Source organism: Magnolia sinica, chromosome 9 (genome assembly GCF_029962835.1).
Source record: "Magnolia sinica isolate HGM2019 chromosome 9, MsV1, whole genome shotgun sequence".
In the NCBI taxonomy this organism is placed as follows: Eukaryota; Viridiplantae; Streptophyta; class Magnoliopsida; order Magnoliales; family Magnoliaceae; genus Magnolia; species Magnolia sinica.
The window spans coordinates 62,626,237-62,644,478 of NC_080581.1; the positions used below are offsets into that span (position 1 = coordinate 62,626,237).

The 18,242-nt window shown below is 34.3% G+C and overlaps 1 long non-coding RNA gene and 1 pseudogene across 1 annotated transcript; both read left to right on the forward strand.

The window, feature by feature from the left end:
• Positions 1 to 874: 874 nt before the first annotated feature.
• On the forward strand, positions 875 to 13,327 carry LOC131255028 (pyrroline-5-carboxylate reductase-like; annotated as a pseudogene).
• Positions 13,328 to 15,190: 1,863 nt separating this feature from the next.
• Positions 15,191 to 18,242, forward strand: LOC131256360 (uncharacterized). The gene is made up of 3 exons (XR_009176770.1): positions 15,191 to 15,268; positions 16,249 to 16,364; positions 18,113 to 18,242. It is a non-coding gene; the product is annotated as an uncharacterized LOC131256360 (long non-coding RNA).

Here is an 18,242-nt window from a genome sequence, read left to right on the forward strand (position 1 = left end):
TTAATCCGTAGCCACTAATCAGACAGGTGTAGCCTTTTCAATTTTGGCCTATTACTACGAAATTTCAGCTATAAATAATATCCATAGCTGTTTGAAGTTTTTTCTACAGATATAATTACTACGGATTATATCTGTAGCTATTTAACCTATAGCTACAGATTAAATCTGTAGTCATAGGTTTCAGACCTATTGTTATGGCACCTACGTCGACGGTCGTGTTACGGACTAGCTACGGACTAAAACCGTAGCCATAAGTCTATGGCTACGGATTTTATTCGTAGCCTTTGCCCCTTTTTTGGTAGTGAATACCTAATAAGTAGTATGGAAATCACTGTCCTCCGATATTGTAATTAGTCTTCAGTGAGATCTAGACTCTTCATTCAGTTGGTCCAATTGTTATGGATCAGGAGTTAAAAATGGATTAGACAAACGACCCAATATTCATATTGGTCAGAATTCTGTTCTTACTCCTTTTTATGATGTTGCTTCTGTTCAAGTCTTCCCAGATTTTATGACTACAGTAGATATGGTCATTGATGAACTAGGAGGTGATATGACAATCTAATCATCTCCAAATCACACACAGGTTAGCATGCTTCATACTTGTACAGTTTTTTTTTTTTCTTTGGGGGGGTTTGTTTTCCAGACGAAAATTGAAAGCTATACATGGTGGACTGTGTTAAGTTGTACAATGGAGAATATACAACCATTTTAGACTGCTGAAATTTCAATGTCCATAACTTCTTGGAAAACTACTGTTTTGTACTAATTATTTCCTTTCAAGTTGATGCTATGCGTTGTGAAACTAATTATATTGATGTAGCTTATACCCATTATATCTCACAATTACAACAAAGTGGGTTGCTTAAAGGGGATGATCTCACAGATTGCTTTTTTCGAATCCTCATGGTAAGCTTTTTTCTAGTTTTTATTATGTTTCTATGAGAATCCTCTAGATCCTCACAATTGTATTAAGGTGTTGACCTTGTTAGCATGTGAGTCATGTTAGTAATCATGTGGGTTCCTTTTCTATTTTGTGCAGCCAACTACTTGAGCATTACCTTTCATGTTTGTGGGTGCTTTGTGCATAGTTGTTTGCCTAGAAACTGCCCCTCCATGGTCCTACTTTTCTTGCTCGTTCTTTGGACTGTGCATGTTTTTGTTAGGTTAGATGTAAAGGAGACTGTCTTGGCATTGTGTGGTATCAATGGAAGTGGACTAAATAAGAAAAAAATGATGATTCTCCCTGTAAAACCTCAAGATGTAAAGGAGGTGGTTTTGGAGTTGAAGCCACTGCTTTCAAGGAAGAAACTTCTTGTGTCCATTGTTGCAGGAACAAAATTAAAAGATTTGCAGGAATGAGCTGGCGATGGTTGAATAATCAGGGTAATGCCAAATACTCTAACTATTGGTGAGGTAGCAACAGTTATGACACTACGCCAAAACTGTGAAAAAAGGACGGTCCAAAACCGTCTCAAATGACCAAAAAGGACGGTCATGGACCGTCACAAGGGCCGTCAAATTTTGACGTGTCTTATTACTTAAAGGACGGTCGAAAACTGTCATTTTTATTGACGAAAAAAGGACGGTCATGGACCGTCCTAAAAAAGGACGGTTCAGGACCGTCCTTAAAAAGGACGATCTCGGCCCCTTCAAAGGACGGCCATCGACCGTCCTTTAAAAGAACGGTCATAGTCCGTCCTTAAAAAAGACTGTCGTCGACCGTTTCTGATGAGACTTTAAAGGACGGCCATAAACAGTCCTTTTTAAGGACGGTCCATGACTGTCCTTAAAAAGGACTGCCATTCTCCGTCTCTTATGAGCCTTTGGCTAGCCACAAACCTCCTTTAAAAGGACGGCCACGGACCGTCCTTTAAAAGGATGATCATAGACCGTCCTTAAAAAGGACTGTCATCAGCCGTCCCTTATAAGAGGGTCAATATACACCTGTTATATTATCATATTCTTCCTGATAAACACCTGTTATATAATATATTTCAACATATTCACATTCACATTCATCTAAACCTAAACTACGTAAATCTAACATAAACTACATTCATCCAAACATAAACTACATCCATCTAAACCCAAACTACGTAAATCCAACATAAACTACATTCATCCAAACATAAACTACATCCATCCAAACACAAGCAATCTTATCCACATTACATTCATCCACACATAAATACATATAAGTTTAACATCATAAATAAAAAAAGAAAAAAAATCAGCAACAATTTTCTTTCTCACTTGAAAAAAAAATATTAAACCAACAAAACATTATAATTCAGAATCATGAAGAATTGCATAAACTTCTTCCAAAAAAGTGAGCACTTTTTAAAAATAAAACTGATCATTAAAATAGGTTTAGGTTTAGGTTTTAGGTGTTAGGTTTTAGGTTTAGGTTTAGATTTAGAATTAGCTTATAAGCAATAGGTTTTAGGTTTAGGTTTTAGGCTTATGTTTAGGTTATAAGTTTAGGTTATAAGTACAGGTAATAGGTTAACGTTTAGGTTTAGGAAATCGGGTTCGGGTTCGGGATCGGGTTTAGGTTTGGATTAGGGAGTTGAGATTAAGATTAGGTATAGGTTTAGGTTTAGGTTTAGCTTATAAGCAATAGGTTTTAGGTTTAGGTTTAAGTTATAGGTTACAGGCTTTGGTTTTCAAGTTTAGGTTTAGGTTTAGGCGAGGGAGTTGAGATTAGGATTAGGTGTAGGTTTAGGTTTAGGGATTTGAGAATACATTTAGATTTTAGGTTTAGGTTAAGGCTATAGGTAACAGGTTTAGGTTAAGGCTATAGGTTATAGGTTTAGGTTAAGGTTTAGGTTAAGGTTTAGATTTAGGTTTAAGGATTTGAGAATACATTTAGGTTTTAGGATTATGTTTAGGTTATAGGTTATAGGTTTAGGTTTAGGTTAAGGTATAGATTTTGGTTTCGGTTTAGGTTATAAGCTATAGGTTTAGAGAATTGAGAATAGGTTGAGGTTTAGGTTTAGGAAATCGAGTTTGGGTTCAAGATCGGGTTTAGGTTTGGGTTATCAAGTTTAGGTTTAGGTTTAGGTTAGGGAGTTTAGATTAGGATTAGGTGTAGGTTTAGGTTTGGGGATTTGAGAATACATTTAGGTTTTAGGTTTATATTTAGGCTATAGGTTATAGGTTTAGGTTTAGGTTTAGGTTAAGGTATAGGTTTTGGTTTCGGCTTCGGTTATAAGCTATAGGTTTAGAGAATTGAGAATAGGTTAAGGTTTAGGTTTAGGAAATCGGATTTGGGTTCAGGATCGGGTTTAGGTTTCGGTTATCAAGTTTAGGTTTAGGTTTAGGTTAGGGAGTTTAGATTAGGATTAGGTGTAGGTTTAGGTTTGGGGATTTGAGAATACATTTAGGTTTTAGGTTTATATTTAGGCTATATGTTATAGGTTTAGGTTTAGGTTTAGGTTAAAGTATAGGTTTTGGTTTCGGCTTAGGTTATAAGCTATAGGTTTAGAGAATTGAGAATAGGTTAAGGTTTAGGTTTAGGAAATCGGGTTTGGGTTCAGGATCGGGTTTAGGTTTGGGTTATCAAGTTTAGGTTTAGGTTTAGGTTAGGGAGTTTAGATTAGGATTAGGTGTAGGTTTAGGTTTGGGGATTTGAGAATACATTTAGGTTTTAGGTTTATATTTAGGCTATAGGTTTAGGTTTAGGTTTAGGTTAAGGTATAGGTTTTGGTTTCGGCTTAGGTTATAAGCTATAGGTTTAGAGAATTGAGAATAGGTTAAGGTTTAGGTTTAGGAAATCGGGTTTGGGTTCAGGATCGGGTTTAGGTTTGGGTTATCAAGTTTAGGTTTAGGTTTAGGTTAGGGAGTTTAGATTAGGATTAGGTGTAGGTTTAGGTTTGAGGATTTGAGAATACATTAGGTTTTAGGTTTAGGTTTAGGTTTAGGTTTTAGGTTTTAGGTTTAGGTTTAGGTTTAGGTTTAGGTTTAGGTTTTAGGTTTTAGGTTTTAGGTTTAGGTTTAGGTTTAGGTTTTGGTTTTGATTTAGGTTATAGGTTATAGGTTTAGGTTAAGGTTTAGGGAAAGGTAGTTTTGATTTAGGTTGTAGGTTATAGGTTTAGGTTATAAGCAATTGGTTTAGGGAATTAAGAATAGATTAAGGTTTAAGTTTAGGAAATCAGGTTCGGGTTCAGGATCGGGTTTAGGTTTGAGTTTTCAAGTTTAGGTTTAGGTTTAGGTTAGGGAGTTGAGATTAGGATTACGTGTAAGTTTAGGTTTAGGGATTTGAGAATACATTTAAGTTTTAGGTTTATGTTTAGGTTATAAGTTATAGGTTTAGGTTAAGGATATAGGCTATAGGTTTAGGTTAAGGTTTAGGTTTAGGTTTAGATTTAGGTTTAAGGATTTGAGAATACATTTAGGTTTTAGGTTTAGGTCTAGGTTATAGGTTACAGGTTTAGGTTTAGGTTTAGGTTTAAGTTTAGGTTTATGCTATAGGTTATAGGTTTAGGTTAAGGTTTAGGTTAAGGTTTAGGTCTAGGTTTAAGTTTAGGTTATAAGCTATAGGTTTAGGGAATTGAGAATAGGTTAAGGTTTAGGTTTAGGAAATTGAATTCGGGTTCGGGATCAGGGTTAGGTTTTTGTTTTTAAGTTTAGGTTTAGGTTTAGGCGAGGGAGTTGAGATTAGGATTAGGTGTAGGCTTAGGTTTAGGGATTTGAGAATACATTTAGGTTTTAGGTTTAGGTTAAGGCTATATGTTACAGGGTTAGGTTAAGGCTATAGGTTATAGGTTTAGGTTAAGGTTTAGATTAAGGTTTAGATTTAGGTTTAAGGATTTGAGAATACATTTAGGTTTTAGGTTTATGTTTAGGTTATAGGTTATAGGTTTAGGTTTAGGTTAAGGTATAGGTTTTGGTTTCAATTTAGGTTATAGGGTTTAGGGTTAGAGAATTGAGAATAGGTTAAGGTTTAGGTTTAGGAAATCGGGTTTGGGTTCAAGATCGGGTTTAGGTTTGGGTTATCAAGTTTAGGTTTAGGTTTAGGTTAGGGAGTTTAGATTAGGATTAGGTGTAGGTTTAGGTTTGGGGATTTGAGAATACATTTAGGTTTTAGGTTTATATTTAGGCTATAGGTTATAGGTTTAGGTTTAGGTTTAGGTTAAGATATAGGTTTTGGTTTCGGCTTAGGTTATGAGCTATAGGTTTAGAGAATTGAGAATAGGTTAAGGTTTAGGTTTAGGAAATCGGATTTGGGTTCAGGATCGGGTTTAGGTTTGGGTTATCAAGTTTAGGTTTAGGTTTAGGTTAGGGAGTTTAGATTAGGATTAGGTGTAGGTTTAGGTTTGGGGATTTGAGAATACATTTAGGTTTTAGGTTTATATTTAGGCTATAGGTTATAGGTTTAGGTTTAGGTTTAGGTTAAGATATAGGTTTTGGTTTCGGCTTAGGTTATAAGCTATAGGTTTAGAGAATTGAGAATAGGTTAAGGTTTAGGTTTAGGAAATCGGGTTTAGGTTTGGGTTATCAAGTTTAGGTTTAGGTTTAGGTTAGGGAGTTTAGATTAGGATTAGGTGTAGGTTTAGGTTTGGGGATTTGAGAATAAATTTAGGTTTTAGGTTTATATTTAGGCTATATGTTATAGGTTTAGGTTTAGGTATAGGTTAAGGTATAGGTTTTGGTTTCGACTTAGGTTATAAGCTATAGGTTTAGAGAATTGAGAATAGGTTCAGGTTTAGGTTTAGGAAATCGGGTTTGGGTTCAGGATCGGGTTTAGGTTTGGGTTATCAAGTTTATGTTTAGGTTTAGGTTAGGGAGTTTAGATTAGGATTAGGCGTAGGTTTAGGTTTGGGGATTTGAGAATACATTTAGGTTTTAGGTTTATATTTAGGCTATAGGTTATAGGTTTAGGTTTAGGTTTAGGTTAAGGTATAGGTTTTGGTTTCGGCTTAGGTTATAAGCTATAGGTTTCGAGAATTGAGAATAGGTTAAGGTTTAGGTTTATGAAATCGGGTTTGGGTTCCGGATCGGGTTTAGGTTTGGGTTATCAAGTTTAGGTTTAGGTTTAGGTTAGGGAGTTTAGATTAGGATTAGGTGTAGGTTTAGGTTTGGGGATTTGAGAATACATTTAGGTTTTAGGTTTATATTTAGGCTATAGGTTTAGATTTAGGTTTAGGTTAAGGTATAGGTTTTGGTTTCGGCTTAGGTTATAAGCTATAGGTTTAGAGAATTGAGAATAGGTTAAGGTTTAGGTTTAGGAAATAAGGTTTGGGTTCAGGATCGGGTTTAGGTTTGGGTTATCAAGTGTAGGTTTAGGTTTAGGTTAGGGAGTTTAGATTAGGATTAGGTGTAGGTTTAGGTTTGGGGATTTGAGATTACATTTAGGTTTTGGGTTTATATTTAGGCTATAGGTTTAGGTTTAGGTTAAGGTTAAGGTATAGGTTTTGGTTTCGGCTTAGGTTATAAGCTATAGGTTTAGAGAATTGAGAATAGGTTAAGGTTTAGGTTTAGGAAATCGGGTTTGGGTTCAGGATCGGGTTTAGGTTTGGGTTATCAAGTTTACGTTTAGGTTTAGGTTAGGGAGTTTAGATTAGGATTAGGTGTAGGTTTAGGTTTGGGGATTTGAGAATACATTTAGGTTTTAGGTTTATATTTAGGCTATAGGTTTAGGTTTAGGTTTAGGTTAAGGTATAAGTTTTGGTTTCGGCTTAAGTTATAAGCTATAGGTTTAGAGAATTGAGAATAGGTTAAGGTTTAGGTTTAGGAAATCGGGTTTGGGTTCAGGATCGGGTTTAGGTTTGGGTTATCAAGTTTAGGTTTAGGTTTAGGTTAGGGAGTTTAGATTAGGATTAGGTGTAGGTTTAGGTTTGGGGATTTGAGAATACATTTAGGTTTTAAGTTTATATTTAGGCTATAGGTTTAGGTTTAGGTTTAGGTTAAGGTATACGTTTTGGTTTCGGCTTAGGTTATAAGCTATAGGTTTAGAGAATTGAGAATAGGTTAAGGTTTAGGTTTAGGAAATCGGGTTTGGGTTCAAGATCGGGTTTAGGTTTGGGTTATCAAGTTTAGGTTTAGGTTTAGGTTAGGGAGTTTAGATTAGGATTAGGTGTAGGTTTAGGTTTAGGGATTTGAGAATACATTTAGGTTTTAGGTTTATATTTAGGCTATAGGTTATAGGTTTAGGTTTAAGTTTAGGTTAAGGTGTAGGTTTTGGTTTCAGCTTTAGTTATAAGCTATACGTTTAGAGAATTGAGAATAGGTTAAGGTTTCGGTTTAGGAAATCAGGTTTGGGTTTAGGATCGGGTTTAGGTTTGGGTTATCAAGTTTAGGTTTAGGTTTAGGTTAGGGAGTTTAGATTAGGATTAGGTGTAGGTTTAGGTTTGGGGATTTGAGAATACATTTAGGTTTTAGGTTTATATTTAGGCTATAGGTTTAGATTTAGGTTTAGGTTAAGGTATAGGTTTTGGTTTCGGCTTAGGTTATAAGCTATAGGTTTAGAGAATTGAGAATAGGTTAAGGTTTAGGTCTAGGAAATCGGGTTTGGGTTCAGGATCGGGTTTAGGTTTGGGTTATCAAGTTTAGGTTTAGGTTTAAGTTAGGGAGTTTAGATTAGGATTAGGTGTAGGTTTAGGTTTGGGGATTTGAGATTACATTTAGGTTTTGGGTTTATATTTAGGCTATAGGTTTAGGTTTAGGTTAAGGTTAAGGTATAGGTTTTGGTTTCGGCTTAGGTTATAAGCTATAGGTTTAGAGAATTGAGAATAGGTTAAGGTTTAGGTTTAGGAAATCGGGTTTGGGTTCAGGATCGGGTTTAGGTTTGGGTTTTCAAGTTTAGGTTTAGGTTTAGGTTAGGGAGTTTAGATTAGGATTAGGTGTAGGTTTAGGTTTGGGGATTTGAGAATACATTTAGATTTTAGGTTTATATTTAGGCTATAGGTTTAGGTTTAGGTTTAGGTTAAGGTATAAGTTTTGGTTTCGGCTTAAGTTATAAGCTATAGGTTTAGAGAATTGAGAATAGGTTAAGGTTTAGGTTTAGGAAATCGGGTTTGGGTTCAGGATCGGGTTTAGGTTTGGGTTTTCAAGTTTAGGTTTAGGTTTAGGTTAGGGAGTTTAGATTAGGATTAGGTGTAGGTTTATGTTTGGGGATTTGAGAATACATTTAGGTTTTAAGTTTATATTTAGGCTATAGGTTTAGGTTTAGGTTTAGGTTAAGGTATACGTTTTGGTTTCGGCTTAGGTTATAAGCTATAGGTTTAGAGAATTGAGAATAGGTTAAGGTTTAGGTTTAGGAAATCGGGTTTGGGTTCAGGATCGGGTTTAGGTTTGGGTTTTCAAGTTTAGGTTTAGGTTTAGGTTAAGGAGTTTAGATTAGGATTAGGTGTAGGTTTAGGTTTGGGGATTTGAGAATACATTTAGGTTTTAGGTTTATATTTAGGCTATAGGTTTAGGTTTAGGTTTAGGTTAAGGTATAAGTTTTGGTTTCGGCTTAAGTTATAAGCTATAGGTTTAGAGAATTGAGAATAGGTTAAGGTTTAGGTTTAGGAAATCGGGTTTGGGTTCAGGATCGGGTTTAGGTTTGGGTTTTCAAGTTTAGGTTTAGGTTTAGGTTAGGGAGTTTAGATTAGGATTAGGTGTAGGTTTAGGTTTGGGAATTTGAGAATACATTTAGGTTTTAAGTTTATATTTAGGCTATAGGTTTAGGTTTAGGTTTAGGTTAAGGTATAGGTTTTGGTTTCGGCTTAGGTTATAAGCTATAGGTTTAGAGAATTGAGAATAGGTTAAGGTTTAGGTTTAGGAAATCGGGTTTGGGTTTAAGATCGGGTTTAGGTTTGGGTTATCAAGTTTAGGTTTAGGTTTAGGTTAAGGAGTTTAGATTAGGATTAGGTGTAGGTTTAGGTTTGGGGATTTGAGAATACATTTAGGTTTTAGGTTTATATTTAGGCTATAGGTTATAGGTTTAGGTTTAAGTTTAGGTTAAGGTGTAGGTTTTGGTTTCAGCTTAGGTTATAAGCTATAGGTTTAGAGAATTGAGAATAGGTTAAGGTTTCGGTTTAGGAAATCGGGTTTGGGTTTAGGATCGGTTTTAGGTTTGGGTTATCAAGTTTAGGTTTAGGTTTTGGTTAGGGAGTTTAGATTAGGATTAGGTGTAGGTTTAGGTTTGGGGATTTGAGAATACCTTTAGGTTTTAGGTTTATATTTACTCTAGAGGTTATAGGTTTAGGTTTAGGTTTAGGTTAAGGTATAGGTTTTGGTTTCGGCTTAGGTTATAAGCTATAGGTTTAGAGAATTGAGAATAGGTTAAGGTTTAGGTTGAGGAAATCGGGTTTGGGTTCAGGATCGGGTTTAGGTTTGGGTTATCAAGTTTACGTTTAGGTTTAGGTTAAGGAGTTTAGATTAGGATTAGGTGTAGGTTTAGGTTTGGGGATTTGAGAATACATTAGGTTTTAGGTTTAGGTTTAGGTTTAGGTTTTAGGTTATAGGTTTAGGTTTAGGTTTAGGTTTAGGTTTTAGGTTTTAGGTTTAGGTTTAGGTTTAGGTTTGGTTTTGGTTTTGATTTTGGTTATAGGTTATAGGTTTTGGTTAAGGTTTAGGGAAAGGTGGTTTTGATTTAGGTTATAGGTTATAGGTTTAGGTTATAAGCAATTGGTTTAGGGAATTGAGAATAGGTTAAGGTTTAAGTTTAGGAAATCGGGTTCGGGTTCGGGATCGGGTTTAGGTTTGAGTTTTCATGTTTAGGTTGAGGTTTAGGTTAGAGAGTTGAGATTAGGATTACGTGTAGGTTTAGGTTTAGGGATTTGAGAATACATTTAAGTTTTAGGTTTATGTTTAGGTTATAGGTTATAGGTTTAGGTTAAGGCTATAGGCTATAGGTTTAGGTTAAGGTTTACGTTTAGGTTTAGATTTAGGTTTAAGGATTTGAGAATACATTTAAGTTTTAGGTGTAGGTCTAGGTTATAGGTTACAGGTTTAGGCTTAGGTTTAGGTTTAAGTTTAGGTTTATGCTCTAGGTTATAGGTTTAGGTCTAAGTTTAAGTTTAGGTTATAAGCTATAGGTTTAGGGAATTGAGAATAGGTTAAGGTTTAGGTTTAGGAAATCGAGTTCAGGTTCGGGATCAGGTTTAGGTTTTGCTTTTCAAGTCTAGGTTTAGGTTTAGGCGAGGGAGTTGAGATTAGGATTAGGTGTAGGCTTAGGTTTAGGGATTTGAGAATACATTTAGGTTTTAGGTTTTGGTTAAGGCTATAGGTTACATGTTTAGGTTAAGGCTATAGGTTATAGGTTTAGCTTAAGCTTTAGGTTAAGGTTTAGATTTAGGTTTAAGGATTTGAGAATACATTTAGGTTTTAGGTTTATGTTGAGGTTATAGGTTACAGGTTTAGGTTTAGGTTAAGGTATAGGTTTTGGTTTCAGTTTAGGTTATAGGGTTTAGGGTTAGAGAATTGAGAATAGGTTAAGGTTTAAGTTTAGGAAATCGGGTTTGGGTTCAAGATCGGGTTTAGGTTTGGGTTATCAAGTTTAGGTTTAGGTTTAGGTTAGGGAGTTTAGATTAGGATTAGGTGTAGGTTTAGGTTTGGGGATTTGAGAATACATTAGGTTTTAGGTTTAGGTTTAGGTTTAGTTTTTAGGTTATAGGTTATAGGTTTAGGTTTAGGTTTAGGTTTTGTTTTTAGGTTATAGGTTTAGGTTTAGGTTTAGGTTTAGGTTTGGTTTTGGTTTTGATTTAGGTTATAGGTTATAGGTTTAGGTTAAGGTTTAGGGAAAGGTGGTTTTGATTTAGGTTATAGGTTATAGGTTTAGGTTATAAGCAATTTGTTTAGGGAATTGAGAATAGGTTAAGGTTTAAGTTTAGGAAATCGGGTTCGGGTTCCGGATTGGGTTTATGTTTGAGTTTTCAAGTTTAGGTTTAGGTTTAGGTTAGGGAGTTGAGATTAGGATTAGGTGTAGGTTTAGCTTTAGGGAATTGAGTTTAGCTTATAGGTTTAGGGAAAGCTTAGGTTTAGGTTATAGGTTTTGGGATTTGGGAATAGTTTTAGGTTATAAGTATAGGTTTAGGTTAGGTTATAGGTTAAGGTTTAGGGATTTGAGTTTAGGCTATAGGTTTAGGTTTAGGTTTAGGTTTAGGTTAAGGTTAGGGTTTAGGTTATAGGTTAAGGTTTTAGGTCATATGTTTTGGTTTAGGTTAAGGGTATGGTCCCTGCAAATACAGATATAAACATGGCCATCCGACACAAATTGCCAGGCCCTTCCAATGCTGTACATAAAAATTAGACAGCTTCATCATGGTCATAATAGCGGTATATATATATATATATATTTACCATTTGTCAATTTTTTCACAATTTCATTTAATTTTTTAAATTTTCTTTTTCAAAATATCATTTTTTTTATCGAAATCTTATTATATAACTTTTTAATTTTTCTTTTCAAAATACAAAATCTAGTTTTCTTTATATATATCTATATATATATATATATATATATATATATATATATATATATATATATATATATATATATATTTACAAAACAGGGGGAAAGAAACTTTCACAATTTTGTTTACTTTTTTAAATTTTCTTTTTCAAAATATCACTTTTGTTATATAACTTTTTAATTTTTCTTGTCAAAATACAAAATCTACTTTCTTTTTTTAAAATATATATTTTTTTACAATTTGTCAAATTTTTCACAATTTTGTTTAATTTTTTAAATTTTCTTTTTCAAAATATCATTTTTTAAATATCATTTTTGTTATATAACTTTTTAATTTCTCTTTTCAAAATACAAAATCTAGTTTTCTTTTTTAAAATATATATTTTTTACAATTTGTCAATTTTTTCACAATTTTGTTTAATGTTTTTAAATTTTCTTTTTCAAAATATCATTTTTTAAATATCATTTTTGTTATATAACTTTTTAATTTCTCTTTTCAAAATACAAAATCTAGTTTTCTTTTTTAAAATATATATTTTTTACAATTTGTCAATTTTTTCACAATTTTGTTTAATGTTTTTAAATTTTCTTTTTCAAAATATCATTTTTAAAATATCACTTTTGTTATACAACTTTTTAATTATTCTTTTCAAAATACAAAATCTAGTTTTTTTTTTTTAAATATATATTTTTTTGCAATTTGACAATTTTTTTACAATTTGGTTTAATTTTTAAAATTTTCTTTTTCAAAATATCATTTTCTTATCGAAATTTTTTTTTTCAAAATTATCAACATCATTAAAAGTTCTTAATTTTTATTTCAAAATCTAGATTTTTATGAAATTACAATTTTTTTCAAAATCTAAATTTTTTTCTTAAATATTGTTAGTTATTTTTCTAAGTTTTTTAGCTCTTTTTTTTTTTTTTTTTTGTTCGTAATTCATAATTTTTTTGTAAGATTGAGCATTAGAGACGGTTTAGGACCGTCTCTAATAGAGACGGTCATAGACGGTCTCAAATAGGGACTGCTACCAGCTGTCCCCAACGTAGGGCTATTTTTGCATCCCAGGAAAAGACGGCCATCAGCCGTCTATAATTGAGACGGTCTATGACAGTCTCTGATTTCCAATATGAGACGGTTAATGACCGTCCCTAATAGAGACGGTCCTTGACAGTCTCCAACAGAGACAGCTAAGAACCGTCCCTAATACAGACTACTGGTGCGCAGTCCCTAACTATCAAAAAAGAAGGCCTGCGACCGTCTCTAATTGAGACGGTCCTCGACAGTCTCAAACTACCAGTAAGAGACGGTCAATAACCGTCTCTTATTCCAGACGGTCTATGACCGTCTTTTATCTGCAATTAACGACGGTTTTTTACTGTCTTAAATGATTTATGGACATTTAAATTTTCAAGACAATAATAAGGACGGTCAAGGGCCGTCTAAAAATTTAGAGACGGTTTACGGTCGTCTCTAAAGCGTCTTTAAACCAAGCAATTTTAGAGACGGTCCAAAACCATCTCTAAATCCGTCATTTTTTTCCATTTTTCACGTAGTGTGAGCTCGGGAGAAATGGCAACAAAAGAAGTTGAAAAACTTGTAGAGTGTATTTTTGGAGCAATTGGCAAGATATGGAGAGCAGACGAAAAATTCTTTGACGTAGTCACAGCCTTGACTGGCAGTGGACCGGCATACATATTTCTATAGCCATGGAGGCTATGGCTGATGGAGGAGTTGTTGCTGGTTTTCCACGAGATCTTGCATTGAAGCTAGCTTCCCAAACAGTTCTGGGAGCAGCTGCTATGGCTATCAATTTAGGAAAGCACCCAGTACAACTCAAAGATGATGTTGCATCACCTGCAAGAACTACCATTGCTGGTGTTCATGAGTTGGATCTCATCAATAGAGTCAAAGGATACTGATCCATCAGTTTTAGTTAATGGCCATTTTGACAGTCCACTTTGCTTCTCCTGGTGCTGGGGATTGTGCTTCATGTGTTGGTGGGTTTAATGATATTAACTACTAGCTTGTTCCATTTTCTATGTGCTTTTTTCTTTTTCTTTGAGTCGGATCTTGATTCTTATTGTAGCATCAATGCTTGAAATAACACTAACTTCACTTTTTGGTATTTCTATTTCTTTCAAGAAGTTTGGTGTATGGTACATTCGTCATATGGCCTGCAACTGCACAGCAGTGTTGAAGCTTTGTTTGAAGAGTCATTAGTGAATAAGGCTTTGAAGCCCATTCATCAAAAAGGTATGAATTTGTGTTGGCGCAAGTTGTGAATCTGAAGTAATGATGAGATTTCTTACAATGTAATGTAGGTTACCATCCTATCCATTTAATTTAAGATGATTTGGATGTCATAGGTACAAGGTAATTGAGGAAGTTGGGGATGGTACCTTGGAACTATATGGCAAGCTGTATACAAGCCAACTGGTGAGGTGGTAAGTGCCTTCAAACTTCTCAAATGCAATGCAGTGTCCCTACTCATATTAAAGAATTCTTTTAGTTGCTTACTTGATTGCTAGTTTAACTGGCTGTGGTTTTTTCTTAGCAAGTTGTGGGTTTGTTGTATATGAAGTTCGATCAATAATGGTAACTCCCTCTCCTTTTTGTTGCATTGTAAAAAGAAATACATTTGCTTGGTTTGCTGGTTGCAAGTGGTTTAGTTGAAAATCATATCTACTTTGCAAACCATGTCAAGATTTCTAGACATTGTTATATTAAACGTAAGCCGTGTTTAGATGCAAGGCATGCTTAGTTGAATTGAACTAAAGGAAACAAAGAAAAATGGGGAATAAAAAAAAAAAACAATCTTGAATCAGGTATCATTACTCTAATTTGAATGAGGTTGGCATTGCATATCATGTATTTTAATTCAGACTCAAAATCATTTGAATTTGCAGTTTTGGTCTTTTTTTTTTTTTTTTCAATTCCTCTCTGTTAAGCTTTAATTCCTATGATTCAAATTCAATTATCATTCTACATACTATTCAAATTTAAATTCAATTATCAATCAGAGCAAACTTGGATACTATTCAATATGTTCTTATTTATGAAATATCTGGCTGTTTCATCATCCTATTGACTCTGTTCTATGTTAAACTTCAATCTTATCAATGTTATAGGTTCTTGAGTTTGAATGCAAAGCAATCATTGGTTAACAATTACTGATTATTATTTTTTTATGTAAAATGTTTTGAGTTCCTTCAGTTGTTGATGCACATTCCATGAATGGCTAATGTAGGCCCATGATGGGAAAGGACCTACATTTCTCGGATCATCATGCTAATATGTCAAGTAGCACAGCTTGAAAATTTATTTTAAATGATAATACTTCCCAAAGAACTCATAGAAGGGTCAAGATGTTTAAACTTTGTGGATCTATACTTTCAAGCCATATTGAATGAGAATGGTAATTACCTATCTGCACTGAAAATTAATTTTCTGTTAGTGATTGTTCTTAATTGTTACAAGCTCTTGTTCTATTAAGGCCCAATCAGATCCAAGAAAAATTTCCTAACCATACAATCTTTGTCCTTTTTCCTAGGCTTGTTACTGTATTTTTTTCCTTAATTGTTTACTCGTAGGCCATTGATCAAAGGATTAGGAACTTCCAATCTGGGGACATTCTCTGTCCAAATTGAGAACCATCAGAGCTATAGTCTAGAATATCACCAGCCGGGCTAGATTGTAACAAGCTCATGACTTGTGTTAGTATAAATAGTAGAACAATGTTTTTAAGTTTTAACTAGAGATCTGATTTGCGGTCTTTCTTTGTAGTAGAAGTTACTTGGCATGTGTGAGGCAAATGGATGTGACATAGTGAGTGGTCACTAATGCAAGTTCATTTATGAATGGTATGAGATGTTTGGATGATATTTTCAAATTATAGCATGACGATGTCTACATCTTTTCCTACCAATCTTCTATACTTCAATATGACTTCTGTAATGTTTGATCATAATATTTCATGAAACTTGGATCAGTTCACATTCAATGAATTGTAATTCATTTGGATTGAGCATCCAAAAGCACTCAAGTTTTGTTATTCCACTTAGGATTGGGAAATCCACAACAATGAAACACCAAAATGGACCAAAAATTCTGTTTTTTTTTTAAATTTAATTGAAAAAAGGAGATTTTGTTAAAGAAAAAAGAACACTAATGTTTTGTACTTCATAATTTCATACATGTATATGCATGTATGAATTCACAGTGGACAGAAATTTGTTTTTTTTTTTTTTTCTCCTGACATTGCTTGTGTGTTCTACAACCATTGAGCATGATGAGCTGTTTGTTTAGCTGTTCCTGAACTGCATCTCTTTAGATTTGCTTGTGGGCACCCCATTTTTGATGGTGTAATAGAGTGTAATAGATGATATGCAGGCACTTACAAATTACATAAATTGCATGCAAGCCATACAAGTCAAATTAAACTGTTCAAATAATGGTTCTCAGTTTAGATATATCATGAACCAAAATCTACACTATCTGATTGTCTGACTATCAAAATAGTGAACATTTATTGGATGATTAAAGATGTTTTCATGCCCAACGGTCCTATTGCCATAAACAAGTGTCCATGGATTAGAAGCTAGGACTGTTTTATCAGGATTTACTGCCTATTTCATGGCCTTTGTGTATGTTTGCATTTGTTTCAAGTTGTCCATGGTTTATTGGCAAATGTTGCCATCTGATCATCCTACTCTATGTCAGAATGTGACCGTTTCGATGATTTGGTTTCTGAATTTTCTTTTATCGGTGGCACTTTTTGAGCCTTTCTTTGATATCTTATTTAAACTTCAAACTTACAGTCCAATTACATGCTTTGGAGTAGGTTATTGACTATTTTAACAAGGCACTAGAGGGCTCAAGTATAGATCTGTCATAAACCAGTATCTCTGTGTAGATTGATCTTGGGAAACAAACAATTACATGACCGCCACTGCTAAGGTAATTTTTTCTTATTCCCTAGTTTTAAGCTATTTTTAGCTTTTACACTGCAATACCAACATTTCATGTATTCTTTCACGTCCGTTCGGGTGGGATATGACCTTTTTATAAGAGCTGTCCATGCCAGTTTTTGAGAATTGGGTGCAGCAAGTGGGTCCCATTAATCTTAAAATTAGTGAAGATCTCAAAGTTGTCAATCTATACTCTTAGGAATTGAGCAGTAGGTGGGCTCATCAATCTTAACATTGCTTAATTCCAAGACCCAAATCTGCTAATCTCAGCTTTTGGGAATAGGGGGCATAAGGTGGGCCCATCAATGTTGGAATTGGTCACTACTTGAAGGCTCCAGAGTTGCCCTCAATCTTGGAATTTGACCAATCTTTGAAGAGCCCGAGTCAGTTCATATTCCTAGATTGGCTAAACAATGAAATAATCCAAATGCATGTAATCATCCAGCAAGGTGATGCATTCAGGTTCATTCATTGCAGGGAAGATGATTCATGTGTTTAGCCTAAGTAGGAAGAGGCTAACTAATTGGGTATTTTCTACTAGCAATAGAAAATAGTCCAAAGTATAAACAATGTTAATGTTGGTGAGGAGGCATTTTGGAGAATAAGATTGCATAAATACTGAAATAGGTAAAATATAATAAAATTTCATGATATGTGCTGCAACCAAACATTACCATAAATAAATAGGCATTCTATGGGATGCTTTGCAAGTGCTTGCACCACTCCCATGAATCTAGCTATCGGGCTATGGTATCCACTTGAAAACAGAGCAATGGTCCAAATTCCACGGCGAAGCTCATAATAGCTAGATGGTCAGGGTTGTCCCATCACTACAGGGTTTTCCCAACAGTCCATCCATGTAGTGGCCCACAAGATCTACATCCCCGGTCACCATACATGCATAGAACTAATATGTAAAGCCATTGCAGGGCTCATGTTAGCTTCCCTTGCATCACACAAACATGGAGTTGAGTTGCCATTAGTGTTTTTCTCCCATTACAAGCATTGATTATAGAGTTGTAAGATATTTATTCAGAAAAGGACAGAACTTTGCTGTATTAATTAAGCAAGTAACTGATTGCATTTTCAAGACTGTCCTTTTCATCTCTATGGGCCATTTTGAGAAATTTCATTTTCATTATTGGACAGTGGAAATTTCCTTGCTCATGTGTTTGGAAAATATGATTGCTTCTTAGTCTATTGCTTCTTAGCTAAATTGCAAATCCAATGCTCAAGTGAATTATGTGGATCAAAGGAAACTTGTGCAATGATCAGAACGAGTGAAGTCTGTGGATTTGCATCTAGTAGAACCATGGTAATTTTAATTATATTAAAAAAGATATCTCTGACCATTTGGACATCTGATTTTTACACACCTCACTACCTCTTGAGTAGGGATGGAGATAAACGTGCACCGACTTGGTGCATGCACTATGAACTGAAGTCAGTGTTCATTTTATATCAGGGAATGATTAAGTGATTTTCATTTAAATTTTTTTGGATTGACAGCTCGGTCTCTGTATTTGCACTGCATCCGTTATATTTGAGAGTATCAGCACTTTCACAAAATATGCCAGAGGATATTAAGGTGCGCTTCTTTAAGATTTTTCTTTATCATGTTAGCGTTTGCAAAACATGCTTGGTTGTTCATCAATCTGTGTTGGTTATTTCAGTTTCAATGCAATAGAAAATGTATGTTATGTTGATACTGAATTTTTATATCCTCTTTACTAGCAGCAAGAAATCTTGAAGGAAAAAAGAACGGCTAGATGGAAAAGTATTGCCTCCTGCAAAATAGAGAGAAATGTAAAGGAGATTGGTGCAAAGGGAAGAGGATCTTTATAGCATGTGTCAGATTTGGGATATT